Here is a 14732-nt window from a genome sequence, read left to right on the forward strand (position 1 = left end):
TCCACAGTTCTGTAGATCATAGAACCACAATCCTGATGCAATTTGAAAGATGCAATTCTTACATTTAATATGACACTCACATCATGTTTCTGGGTGCTATAAAACCAAAGAGGCAAATATGACTCTTCTCTGCTTATTCTCATATGACTTTGAAGGAAAATTTTCATAGGTAATTAGGTGAGATTTCACATAAAACACTGAATTCTAGAAATGACATGTCATACCCTGCCTGAGGGGGCTGGTAGTTTAATGGGGTCAAATATGATGACAGGTCCCCTTTAATATTTCAGCCAAGATGTTACTGTGAAGGATACTGATATAATCTGTGTTTGGTTGGGAGAGATTGCTGCACAATAAGTCTGTGAAGAACTGCAACTGCTGGATTAGGTTCTGTTGTGTTGGAGCCGGGCGCCCGCGACACACTGATAGCGCAGGTCCTATTCCTCCCCCCCTCGGCTTCCCTCCATCCTCAGCCGTCTTGGGGCTCACGGCACAGGTCCTCTGCTGCATGTGGGCATGGGGCCTAAATTGTTGGCAACCGCCAAGTGAGGAGCCTCTCTTTGAGTCACTCATTTTGGATTTGACTGATCTCTTACATCCCCACCAAGAATCTATATTGATTATGTACCTTCAACTAATTCTATATTGTCCCATTATCTGCTATATTACGGTATATTTGAACATGTATGGAAATGCAAAGCTGGAGGTAAGTGGCTGCCAGATTTATCTGAACTGCTTGTCTAGTGGAAACGACGAAGAAGCTGGCAATAATAATGGATACAGGAAGTTTGTTCTTAAGTTGAATTTGTATGTAAGTCAAAACTGTATATTTTATAATTGTAGATCCAGACAAAAAATTTTTTTTGGCCCCGGTGACAATCGTAGTTTAAAATTTTTTTGCTGTAATGGGACCAATGATTATCAATAAAGCTTCATTACAGACACCTTACAGCTGATCATTACATTCTGGGACTAAAGTAACATCCAGAGAGCTTCACCAGAGGTCACAATGGGCAGAAGGGTCCGTCTTTAACTAGGGGTCGTCTGTAAGTCGGGTGTCCTTAAGTAGGGGACTGCCTGTATAAGATTGTTGCTGGATCCCTGCGATACATGATCATTGTTGGGTTTCCATGAATATGACTAATGTAAAATGTTGCGAATCACCTGAAACAGAAAACTGAAGCAAAATATTTTTCTCTAGAATGAGGAAATTTTTCATGGGAAAAACCTGAGATCTGATGCTACCAGCAGTTGCTTGGGGCTTTTAGGAAGATCAGTCTCTACTTGTTGCCATAAAGCAAGAACTGGAGGGGCTTTTCTGGCGTCTTGATGTGGAGTCTACATTATATCAGTGTATTATCGGTCATCTTAGGCGTCTGTCTGTTTTTTTCCATGGCTTAGCAGGAAAGCTTCCGCTGACATTTGCAGCGTTGGGCCAGTTGTAGGTGGATACAATCACTCGTTGTGTGTAGAGAGAAGAGAAACCAGTTTTGTCTTACGTAAAAGGGGAAATCTCACACATACGGAACATTTCACATACAGAAACCACTTAGGGACTGACCTTCACTGCTTAGACTGTGCCTCAGAATAGTCTTTCCTGTATCTATGTCAGTCTCTTTTTATGGCTGTTATCACAATGCATTAAGCAAACATACACATTCCATATTACCAGCTGTCATCACCTGGGGCAAGTCACCTAAAAGGGCATTTAGGGTCATATCCTGTACAACAGGGGTAATAAAAAGGTGACACCTGTTTGATATGCTGTATACAGAGAGGTAAATATACACTCTGGAAAATACAGAAAATATCGATCATTCATCACTCTAATGGCGACCAGTTGCCACTCAATATATCCACATGTTGTACTTCATCATGGATAGTAAATATTGTCATGCGAATAGGATGAGATTTAAAGGGAACCTGTCATCAGCAATTGGCCTGATAAACCACTAGTAGAATATTGTCAAGCAGTGTAACGCAGCTAATTTTTGTTTCTTTCATGGTCCAGTTTGGTGGCATCATCCTGAAAATCATCTTTGAAGTGAGGTGTAAATTGGTGGGGAACTCTGAACGCCTCCTCCTCTGTGATTTAAATCATTCATTGGACTTTAGGAGATCTGGTTAGTGATGTCTCTTGATGCAGGACCATAAATTACAGTGCATGGGGCTTTCTTAGGGAGAGGGAGCTTGACTTTAGTGTTACCATCTCCGCCCCCTTGACTTTCTACAACCAATTTACATCTCACTTCAAAGTCGATTTTCTGGCTGATGCCTCGACACTGGGCAATGAAAGAAACATGATGTGGAAGGTGTTCAGCTGCTTAACAACATACTGGTAGTGGTTTATTAGACCAATTTCTCCTGACTGGTTCCCTTTAAAGGGGTTTTGCCACTAATGGTATTTATAGTAGCCCCTATTCCTTAGATAGGGAACAAGGGTCTGATTGTTTGGGTCCTAACTATGTGAACCTCCAGTGATCATAAGAATAGGGACCCAACGAGTGCTCCCTCCAACTTCACCGCCCCAAAATTCCCATAGAATTGGATGTAGCCCTGGTCAGGCATGTCAAATACTTACTCTCATTAAAGGGGACTTTTTTTCACTTTCAAACCTAGTGACAGGTTCCTGCAGCAATATTCCACCTTATGCCAAAAGTGTCTTTACAATTAAAATCCATTTGATTAGATCAGCCAAAAATAAAGGTACCTGGCACCTTTATGGCATCTTCCCTGAGTCATCTGGGCATCTCCCTTCTTCAGATTTGTACTTGGGGGACATGTATCACTCCTATTGCTTTCATTTTCTTCTGCGACTTTTCGCAGTTTGAGACTTTTTAGGTGCAGAGTCAAGCAGCATACCAAAGTTTGGGACTAAAGAGTTGCACATCACAAAGTCCCAAAAGTAAGACTAATCAGGAAACTCATCACATGTATCACAAAGGAAAAAAATTAAGATACATTGCAATGATTAAATAGGCCAACTTCAGGAAACTTGAAAAGTGGCAGCTGAAAAACTAAGATACATGCGCCCCATTGAGTCATTTAGCAAACGTCTGTCACAGCTTCCTCTTCCCCCCTCCCTTATGGCTACATCATTGATTTTCAAATAGAAAATCCCACAATGTGCGGTCTGCTAGCTTCCCTGTGCTGTGTGTGGTGAGGGAGGAGAGGGATCTTCTATTGTCTACTCGCTAGGCTCCATAGTGTGTCACGTACCACTCTCACTGCCCAGAGTTGCGCATGTCCATTCATCATGGGATTTACCATTTAAAAAATAATGACGTGGCCAGAAGGGAGGGGGGGTGAGGGAGCTATGAGAGAGACATCTGCTGAGTGACTCCATGATTTGTCTGTAGAATGGAGACACCAACTTTTTTGAACTCAAACTTTATTATTGCTTGATCTAATCAAAACAGTAATAAAATAAAAATGGACAACTTAAAGTAAATCCTGATTCCCTGGAGGTGGGAGAAATATGTAACACACTCAGCTTTTCTTAGCAGCCCCCATAGAGTGAACACTATTTCCTGTATCTCGTATTGTTTTATATCTTCTCTGTTTAGTTCAGGTTTCAGAACCTCCCGTTGATGAATTAGTCCCCAGGGTCATTCAGGATAGGACAAATTGTTAATGAGGGGGAGAGTCCAGGAATATTTAAACAGTTATTTGTTTCCAAGTAGAGGTGGGAGAGGGGGGGGAGACCAAATGTCCTTTGGGGTCTGCACAGACCAGTCTTCAGGTCAGAGTTTATCAGGCTGTAAAAACTCCAGGATGTCATAAAAAGCTGCCTGGACACTTCAAAAGATGACAATTGTCCTATAGTTCAACAAAGTCAGTAATTGCACTATAGTTAAACAAATCTTACACATTCAAGATTAATATCTCCTTGACAGGCTGCAAACAAAAAAATCCCATAAGATGACCTGTACTACACTGCTAACCTGCAGCTATTAGGCTGCATTCACACACATGTATGGGGGACGTATATACGGCCGATATACGTCCCCCATTCACTTCTATGGGCTCACGGCATGGTACGGGAGCGGTACGGTGCTGCACACGTGCGGCACCGTACCGCTCCGTACCCCGGGAAATGATAGGACATGTCCTATCTTTTCCCGTATTACTGCACCGTGGCCCATATGTTCCTATGGAGAGGGGCGGGGGTGAGCTGCGCTCACTTCCTCCTCCTCTCCCTGCACGCTGCCGTTGCCCGCCATGCTACGGTGCGGCGGGCAACGGCAGTGTGAATGCAGCCTTAGGGTGCATTCACACGGACATGTATTTCTCCAGTCCTGTATCTACAGGCTGTATTTCTGTATAAATACGTGACGTTTTTCATCCGTATGCAGCACGTATTTAACCCGTATTTTATACATGCCCATAGACTTTTAGGGCATACAGAACTGAAATACGGGAGAAAATAGGACATGCTCTATATTTTTATACGGCCAGTATACGGTCCGTACACTCCAGTGTCAAAAACGGCAATATAAATGGTTGGACGTATTGTCCATTGAAATGAATGTGGCCGTATGTAACCCGTAAAAAAACGGTACATATACGGCCGTTTTTATACGTCCGTGTGAATGTAGCCTTAGGCTAAATTCACACTGCCGTGAGCCCGCCGCACCGTAGCACGGCGGGCTCACGGCAGCGCGGGGAGAGGAGGAGGAGGTGAGCGCAGCTCACCCCCGCCCCTCTCCATAGAAACTAATGGCGCACGGCGCCGTAATACGGGGAAAGATAGGACAGGTCCTATCTTTCCCCGGGCTACGGAGCGGTACGGTGCCGCACGTGTGCTGCACCGTACCGCTCCCGTACAGGGCCGTGAGCCCATAGGAGTGTATGGGGGACGTATATCGGCCGCATATACGTCGGCCGTATATACGTCCCCCATACTGTAGTGTGAATGTAGCGTTATACTGTAAATTTCACAGCAAGGAAACACCTTATTTGCCAAAGAAGAATTTGGGAAACTCTGTAGCTGAATTCTCAGAACAGTAACTCAGCAGCAGATAAGCCTTGTATAGACATTGTATAAGACAGCACTGACGCTTCATTCAATTTGTGAAAACGGGCCCCGTATTCTCAGGATAGGCCATAGTAGTCTGACTCTCACTCATCAGATTGTTATCTGTGGACAGATAATAACAATCCCTTTATCCCAGTTTTCAGTGCTGCAGTTTGAAGACCTACGGAGGACCATCAAAGGTCCTGAAACGGCTCTTGTGTACATGTATGTTGAAAGCCAGAATTTCATGTTTACCTCTTTATTATCTTTATAGGGCAGTATCACACTTGACGGTTATTTTGGTAGGCATTGGGTGACATTTTGGTTCTGTTATACAGGCAGTCCCCTACTCAAGGACACCCGACTTACAGACGACCCCTAGTTAAAGACGACCTCACTGCCCACTGAGACCTTTGGTGAAGCTCTCTGTGTGCTTTAAAGGGTCTGTAAAGAATCTTTGTTGATAATGATTGGTCCCATAAAGGCAAAAAATTGTCACTGGGGCAAAAAAAATTTTTGTCTGTATCTACAATTATAAAATATACAGTTTCGACTTACATACAAATTTAACTTAAGAACTAACCTATGGAACCTATCTTGTATGTATCTTGGGGACTGCCTGTATTTAGAAGTAATGTTGTAAATATGGAGATGAGATGTGATGGCCGTCTGGTAGCCTCCCCCCTGCTGGGAAAATGTCCAGGGACTCCAGACACAACGGCTTCCAGGATCCTCAAAGTTTACTCTAAATTACAATTGAGGAGAACTAAAAGAAACAGGTCTAAAGATTCCTGCACATTGTAGATATATGATTAAAATCTGCTGTGAAATATCTCCAGTGGTCTAAGGCAGTCAGTGCCGATACCAATCAGTCACGCACTTTCATGACCTAATTGGAGATCAGTCTCATTCAAGTGAATAAGGTGCAATACCAATTGTTGCCACTATACAATATGGGGCTCATTTACTTACCTGGTCCGCGGAGTTCACCAAAAGTGCATTGTCCGACGATAATACAATGTGCCGCGATTCACTAGGATTATGCGCTCAAGTTCCTCTTGGTTATTCTGGTGCAGCACTCATCCGCCAGAATGACATCTATGGTCAGACCCAGGAAAGATTTCAGCTATAACCCAGCCATTATTCTGGAGGAATATATTGTAAATTTGTTGTGCATAGGGCAGGGACGCAAAAGGGGCATAAAGCTGCAAGCTTTTTTTGTATGTATGTCATCACTTCATCATCAGGTAGGTCTATGGGTGAGTGCATACATTAAAACATGTGGCTCCCTGAAGTACTTGGGTGATGTAGCCTGAGCACCCCTGGGTAATTTGCATAATTTTTATAACTCTATATTTCTGCACTCGGAAAGTGATGGTAAATGTCCTTTAACCCCTTCGTGTCTATGCCATTTTAGACCTTTAGGACCAGGCCTGATTTTTAAAATTTGCCCTGTGTCATTATAGGAGGTTATAACTTTTTGACACTTTAACATATCCAGGGGATTTTGAGATTGTTTTACCGTCACACATTGTTCTTCAAAGTAATATTAAAATTTTGATGATATCTTTTGTGTTAAGTTATGAAAAAAACTTAAATTTGGCAAAAATTTCTAAAAATTCTTCATTTTCATAGTTTAAAATGTTCTGCTTTTCAGGCAGATAGTCATAGCACCCAAGTAACTTTATAACTAACATTTCCCGAATGTCTGCTTTATATCGGCATAGGGTTTTATGCATCTTCTCTCTTTTCTAGGTTGTTAGGAGGTTCAGAATTTTGGGAGCAATTTGCTCATTTTTATGAAAAACGCCAAAACCCTTATTTAGAGGCACCTCCTCAGCTTTAACTGATTCTGAGAGGCCTAAACAGCAGTAAACCCCCATAAATCATGCCATTTTAGAAACTACACCCCTCAATGTGTAAAAAATCAACTTTAAGAAGTATGTTAACCCTTTAGATGCTTCACAGTGGTTAAAACAAAATGGAGGTCTAATTTACAAGCTGTCATTTTTTTTAGACAATATATTAATTTTGGCCAAAAATTAAACCGTCACAATGTATTAAATTACAAAAAACTCCACAAAGTTTGATACCCAACGTCTCCCGAGTCAGAGGATGCCCCATATGTGGTGGTGACTGCTGTATGGGCGCACGGCCGGGCATAGAACGGAAGGAGGCGCCATTCAGAGCAGATCTGCAACGTCACATCTTACAGGCTATAAAATTTTCATTTTTTTGTAATTTGGACATATGGGGGATTATTTTTTTGTGGATGAGATCCACTTTTCAGGTACATCATTTACAGGGGGGCTCAATAGCCAATAATCATATTTTATTAACTCTTTCTTGGTGATGGTTAAAAAAATCATTAATTCTTGTTTATGGTTTTTAGCATTTTTTTCCTCGGACATTCACCGTACCATAAAAATAATGTGTTATCTTTATTCTATGGGTCATCACGATTACGGCGATACCCCATTTACATGGCTTTTTTATGGTGAACTTGTTTTGCAAAATATAGAACTCATTTTGTGAGACATTTACTTGTTTTTGTATCGCCATGTAACAATGGGCAGAACATTTATATTTTTTTGTTTACAGCGCTGGTTTAAAGCTTATTTTTTGCGGGACAAGCTGTACTTATTCTTGGTATCATGTTGGGGTACATTTTACTTTTTGATCACTCTTTATGCACTTTTTATGCAGTCAGATGTGAAAATTTAATAATTTTTGTGAGTTTTTTTTGTGTTTTTTTTTTACGGCGTTCACCGTACGGGTTCAGTGACCATTTTATTTTATTTGACGGGTTGTTACGGACATTGTGCTACCCAATATGTTGTGGTTTTTTTGGTGATTTTCACTTTTTTTATGTTTTATATGATTACTGCATGGGACGGGACTTAAGGGGACTTTTATTCTTTTTAAATAATTTTTTTTTAGTTGCACCTTTTTTTAAAACTTTTTTTTTACTGTTTTTTTTTGTCCCAGGGTGGGACATGAACAAGTGATCATTTGATCACTTGTTCATTGTAATATGCTGCAATACTAATGTATTGCAGCATATGACATAGTCAGCCTATGCATTCTGATTGGGCTGACAGCTGCACTGTTAGATCGTGCACAGTGCACGATCCTAGCAGGCAGCTGCCATAGGCAGCCCAGGGGACCTGATCGTGCCTCTAGGTTGCCATGGCAACGATCGGCACCTCCGTGCCCTGCACAGAGGGTGCCGATCGTCGCGCCAATACACCATAGATGGCGCGGTCACTATGACCGCGGCGTCTATAGGGTTAAACAGTCAGGATCGCGATAGTCGCGATCCCGGCTGTTACTGCGGGATCCCAGCTACCGCGTACCGCTGGGATCCCGCGGCGATCGCAAGGGCTCAGCTTCTGAGCTCGGGCGATCGCCATGACGTGATTCTACGTCAAGGTGCGGGAACTACCCGCATCCTATGACGTAGAATCACGTCAGGGTGCGGGAAGGGGTTAAAGAAAATCTTCCATCAAAATCCGCCATAATACACCAGGGACTCATAGATCCGGGCACTGTGACTGTGGTAATTTTCTTATATGTATTATACATGGCCTCCTTCCTTAAAATCAACTTTTACAATTATGCTAATGAGTCTCAAGAGCTCTGGAGGTGTTGCAGAGTCACAGATTGTTACAATGAGCAGAACATGTCTCACCCAACCCCCTGCTCTCATCTGTCTCTCCTCCCTCTGGTCCCTAGTTTATGCTTGATTTTGATGGTAGGTTTCAGCCCGTATCCTTATTAATTTAGTCCAGCAGCCCCCTTATTAAAATAATAAAGTGTCTGCTGAACTATATTTAAAGCTGTGGTCCCACAAACCGAGTTGGGCCTTATCCATAGGATAGCGCCTAACTTTCTGATCGGTGGGGGTCTCAGTGATGAGACCCCCACAGATCATGAGAATGAGGAGTCAGATGGGGTCTGAGGTACCTCAATCGAACCCCTTGACGATCCTGAAGATTAATGGAGCAGATGGCCGCACATGACCGTTCTGTTCTATTCATCTCTATGGAGCTGACGGAGATTGCCAAACATGGCGCGTCAGCTCCATTAAGATGTATGGAGTAGAATGGTCGCAGCCGTCTGTTCCATTAATCTCCGGAAGCGAGATTTTGGTCTGGTGTCTATTTCAAGGCAAAGTCTGGTGTTGGGTCCGTTTACATAAGGTCTGTATTTTAAAATGGAGTATAGTATATAGAACCCTTGGCTATAATGATTAGACAGGCGGAGTGGATTAAGGGGTGGGGGAGTGGGGGCGAGAGGGATAAGATATCCCTGTACGCAGATGACATCCTGATGACTATACAGAGACCGGAGGAGACTCTGGTAGAAATTTTTTATTTGGTCACGAAATTTGGTCAGTTCTCAGGCCTACAAATAGATTGGGAAAAGACAGTATTACTCCCACTCGAGGGGGAAATCCCCAATCTTGGGATACAAGTTGATGTTCACGGTAAGGATTGTAGTTTTAAATACTTGGGGGGGGGGGGGGGGGGTGTTATAACAGCAGACCCTGCCAGATATGTGGAACTGAATATTATCCCAATAATAAGTAATATTTGACACAATATCGCAAATTGGTTTAAAATGCCATTCTCTAGAGCCGATAGGGTTGGACTTGATTCTATTACCACAATTGTTATACCCTTTAGCAGTATGCCCAGTTTGGATACCAAAAAAGATCTTTAAATTAATAGACTCAATGTTGATAGAGTTCATATGGGAGAAAAAAAGGGCAAGGATCAAACTTGTCACTATGACCAGAAGGGTGGAGCAGGGAGGTTTGGGGGTTCCTTGGTTATTTGGTTGCAACCCATTTGAAGGTTCTAGTTAGTAGACCTAGTTGTATTGCTTTTTGTAGATTAATGAATTTGAGCATAGGGCACAGAGACTCGATTTTCACGTTGTTAGAGAGTGGGGAATTGGCACAGGGGGGCTTTTAAAGGGTTTACTATAGCAGTGTTATTAGATAGAGCTTGGAAGGCTTTAAATGAGATAACTCATTTTAAAGGGATATTTCCTTTTTCACCTATTTGGGATAATTTTCATTTTGAAAACTTCAGACACATCACTCAGAAGGAATAGTGGAGACAAAGGGGATTCATTTGCCTTTCACAGATTTTTTCAGAATCACGGATGTTGAACTTAGAAGAAATGCAGGGTCTTTTTGGGGAAGAGGATAGGAGTTTTTTTAAAGTTTCTCCAATTGTATCATGCTTATTTGAAGGTTGAAAGGAACAGATTTAGGCTGGGAATTAATATGTGTGTCGAATTTTTGAGAAATACCATCACAAAGAAAATTAGTTCACATTTATATAATGTAATGTTACAGGCCAGGATAGAAAAGGAAGATATCATATCATGTAAAAAATGGGAAAAAAGACATTGGTAAGGTCTCCAATGAATTCTGGAAAAGTTACTACAGAGAAATGTTGAGCTCTTCCCTAACTTGGAATCATAGAATGACTCATTTTAATTTCGTGCATCAATTATATTACACCCCTAAGGCACTGTATAATATGAAATGGAGGGAAAACTCCACTTGCCGCCGATGTGCGGGAGAAGATGCAGATTTGGGAGCCTATTGGGGAGAGATATTAGGTTTTATAAATAAAGAGCTTTTCATAGTCCTTCCCAGGACACCACAAGTAGCTATTTTGGGGGGTATATGAATTTGATAAACAAGACCTTGGTAAAGTTATCAGTAAAATCTTACTACTGGCCAGATTGGGAATTGCCAAAAAATGGGGTAGTGAGCAAAGCCCATCCTATATGGAATGGTTGGAGTGTATAAAAAAAGTGAAGGCCTGGGAAAAGATTACATATCTGAGAAGGAGGTCTCTGCATATTTGGAATAAGATCTGGTTGGTAGGGGGGCAAAGGTTTCAGGAGTTATGATGAGGAGTAAGGAGTATGGGCCGGCCAAGCCTCTTTTTTTTTCTTTTTCTTTCTCCTCTCTCTATTCTGGTGGGGGTTGGGGTGGTGGGGTGGGGAGATAGGGTTTTGTATATGTTATGGGGAATGTTCATGGTCAATATTTTATTATTGTATGAAAAAGTGTTTTCTTTTGTATGTATAATGGTAATGAAATGCCTCGATATTTGATGTATTGTATAATAACGAAAAAACATTTTTTACAAAAACAAAAACAAAAAAAAAAAATAGGGGGGATAGTTTATTGTGGTGAAGTCTGGTCTTGGGACTGTTTCAAGTAAAGTGCTAATTGATGTGTGTAGGGGGTCTAGTCTGGGGTCTGTATTTGTTTAGGGGGTCTGCATTAATTTAAAGTGACCTATATAAATATATAACATATATCCCCCAGATGCCTCCTAATGATACAAGTGGTAATGTAGACAAATGTCCCATAAGTGACTGACAGTTTCCCGGTCTCATCCATGCTAAAAATGCCTGCATGGTAGTTGAAAGGGAGCATTGCTGAACGCCCGTTCCTTACTTTTGCTTCCTGTAGCCCCCTATAACATCTATGCTCTGGCGTCTTCTCTCCATCACCTCTGCTCCAGTCTTCCTAGCACTTTTTCTAGAACCCCTTCCTCCAGCGCCCCTGCTCCAGTCACTTCCCCCAAATATTATGCTCCTTCCTGCTGAACCTAAAGGAAATCTACCCCCAGGATGAAGTATTGTAAACCAAGCACACTGACATACTTGTGTCTGTCCCCTGTTCTTTCAGCTTCTAAAGCCCTGGATTTTACCAAACAATGCTTTTAAAATTATGCAAATGGAGCCTGGAGGTCCTCAGTCTAATTTGCATAATTATTAAAGCCTTTTTTCTTAAAAACAAGGAAATAGGAAGCTAAAAGAACAGCAGATCCTGCCGGAGGGGGTACACACCAGTATGTCAGTGTGCTAGGTTTACAATCCTTCATCCTGGCGGTAGAAGTCCTTTAAAGGAAACCTACCACTTCCAATGGTGGGTATAAGCTGCAAATGCCGTGCACCAGCTCAGTGTGAGCTGGTGCCGGCGCTTATTTTCGTTATGTTATTAAATAGCGTTTAAACGCTTTATTAATCTTTATATACAAGTAGCTGCACCGCGGTACGCGCTCGTTACACCATGTACACAACCACTTCCTATTCAGGCGCACGAAGTGGTCGCGAAGACGGTGCGCCGAGCCCAGACCACGGTGCGGTGAAGCCACTTCCTATATAAGATGAATAAAGCGTTTAAACGCTTTACATATGTTTAATAACATAACGAAAATAAGCGCCGGCAACAGCTCACCCTGACCTGGTGCACGGCATTTGCAGCTTATACCCACCATCGGAAGTGGTAGGTTTCCTTTAAATTGTGTGTGAAAGCTAAGCCTAAGGCCTCGGCTCAAGTTCACCACTGTACTCCTCTGTTCCTGCACCTTCCATCTACTGTCTGTAGTCTTGTCCGTCATCCTGTATCCCTGCTCCATGTTCTCTCTCTTTCTTTTATCCCATTTTTATTGCCCACGCTCCAGGTGTCCCTTCCCTCTTCCAGCTGTTGTCTGACTCCGGTTATACGCCATCCCTTTCAGTGTCCTTACTTTGCTCTATGTAAATTTGGATTGGGCTCTATAATGGGGGCTGTAAAAAAAATTAAGTTAAGTTTAATTGAGGAAATTACCTTAACTGATCTCATATCTCCATGATATATATTTCAATTTATTTATTTATTTTTCCAAAAATCAAACTAAAAGGACATGTACATTTCTGAATAAATACATGTAATACAATAAAGAAATAAAGCAGAAGCCCCTACAGTTCATTGAGCGCGCCTTTATGTGCCTAGAACTACATCTCCCGGCAGCCCTTGCGGCGACGTCTTGACGTCATCCGCACTTACATCGATCTCAGCCACTGCAGCTAGGGCCACGGGAGCGCGCAGGAGGTGAGTCGGCGGCGCGCCTGAGGTCTGGGGAGCGCTCTCACGGTTACGCGCACGAGAGACGCTCGGGTACAGGGACCTTCTCATTGTCTGTCCAATGGCTGGGGGGGCCTCGGCGGGCGGAGGAAAAAAAATACAAAAAAAAAAAAAAGCAAAACAAGCCCCAAACACGCGTGTAGTGTAGCGTAGAACCGCTCCGGTACCGCAGCTTTGTGCTGAGCGCTCGTCGTCCAGTCTATTGTCCCCCTTTCTCCTCCATTCATTGTGTCGTGCTCTCCTCTCTATAGTTACCGTATATTTCCGTACATTTTCTCTCACGCGCTGTCCGTTATAACCGCCCCCCCTCTTTTTTTTCTCCCTCTCCTCCTGAGGTAAATGTCGGGGGCGCGCAGGTGAGGAGGGTGTGCGCGCTCTCTCTCTCCTCTGCTCGGTCGCGCGCGCGTGTTGCTCGGTGTGTGTGATGAGCGGCGGGGTCTCCCTCATGTAACCGGCGCCCCCCTCTCCACACCCCTGCCCCGTACACCGCCGCCTCCCGGTAACCCCCTGAGAGAACAGCTGCCCGTGACCAGGAGAGGGGGGCGGCCAGAACCGTTACCGCAGCCGGTGAGAGCAGTGTGTATATGTATCTAGTGTAATGGATGTGCTGTCACACACAGGGACATGTGTTGCTGCGACTCCTCAGTCATGTATGTGCAGGGGCTGCCATTGGTCACATCGATCCTGTATGGAGGGGCAGACTGATACTGCTATTACCAGGAGTGCATATGTGGCTGTGTGTACATGTCCTGTATATGTGACTGTGTGTGGACTGAGCTGTCTGTATAGATCACCTATATGGGACTGTGTGTAGATGCCCTATATGGGACTGTGTGTATTGACTGAGCGGTCTGTATAGATGTCCTATATGTGTGACTGTGTGTATGGACTGAGCTGTCTGTATAAACTATATGTGTGTGTTTATATATGTCATATTGAACTAAGTATATGTTCTGTGACTACCTGCAAATATGTACAGTATTGTGATATATCTATAGCATTTGATTGTCTCTCTCTCTATATATATATATATATATATATATATTCTCTATCATAGCATCTATGACCCCTGTGTACATCAGCTCTTATCTGTATGTATACTTATTATATCTAGCGTTTGCTTATATACATTCACCACACGCACATTTTTCATATAGATGTACATAGAGATCAATGCTTTTCTGCACAGCAGTGTAAGTAATATTTACATGCAGCCAGATGTGTGTGCATATAGTCTATCTATCTATCACAGACAACCATAGAAGTATAATGCAGATATATGGGGTCAATTATTAATGTCTATTTGGGTAGAAAAAGGCTCAAAAACAATAGGTTTGTTAAAGGTTCTGCACAAATGGAATTTATCATCCACCCGCCCTCGCCACTTCCCAAAAAGTTTGCAAGGAGTTGGGTAAAAGGTAGAGCCATTTGGTTGTGCTAAATTCAATAACTCTCATGCCAGTTTTGCGGCGTGAACATTTGCCTCAATTGAGTTTAGACCCCTACTAGAGTAAATTTTAGCGAGATGTGCGCCTAATATATAATGTGGTGTCCCTAAGGGTTAGCAGGGGTGGTGTGAGAGAACACAGGTCATGATAATTGCGCCTATAGTGGTTACCCACAAATACCTATCCATAGGATAAGAGGTCTGACTACCAGGACCTGAGCATGTAGGTCCTTGACTTCATGTGATGGTAGTGCACATGTGTGACATCTGTTCATTTAGTTCTTAAGGGTAGCTGTACTCTTTATAGACAGATGATTGAGAGT

The 14732-nt window shown here is 42.7% G+C and overlaps 1 protein-coding gene across 3 annotated transcripts in view; it reads left to right on the plus strand.

The window, feature by feature from the left end:
* The first annotated feature begins 12825 nt into the window (after positions 1 to 12825).
* Positions 12826 to 14732, plus strand: part of WNK3 (WNK lysine deficient protein kinase 3) — a 54045-nt gene continuing 52138 nt past the window's right edge. The window contains exon 1 of one of the 3 annotated variants that reach the window (XM_072124316.1): positions 12826 to 12929. The gene's annotated coding sequence lies outside the window, so the exon portion shown is untranslated. Of the gene's footprint in view, positions 12930 to 12967; positions 13530 to 14732 lie in introns of those variants that run through there. The other 2 variants (XM_072124314.1, XM_072124317.1) reach the window with 2 other exon arrangements.

This window comes from Engystomops pustulosus, chromosome 9 (assembly GCF_040894005.1).
Source record: "Engystomops pustulosus chromosome 9, aEngPut4.maternal, whole genome shotgun sequence".
Lineage (NCBI taxonomy): Eukaryota > Metazoa > Chordata > Amphibia > Anura > Leptodactylidae > Engystomops > Engystomops pustulosus.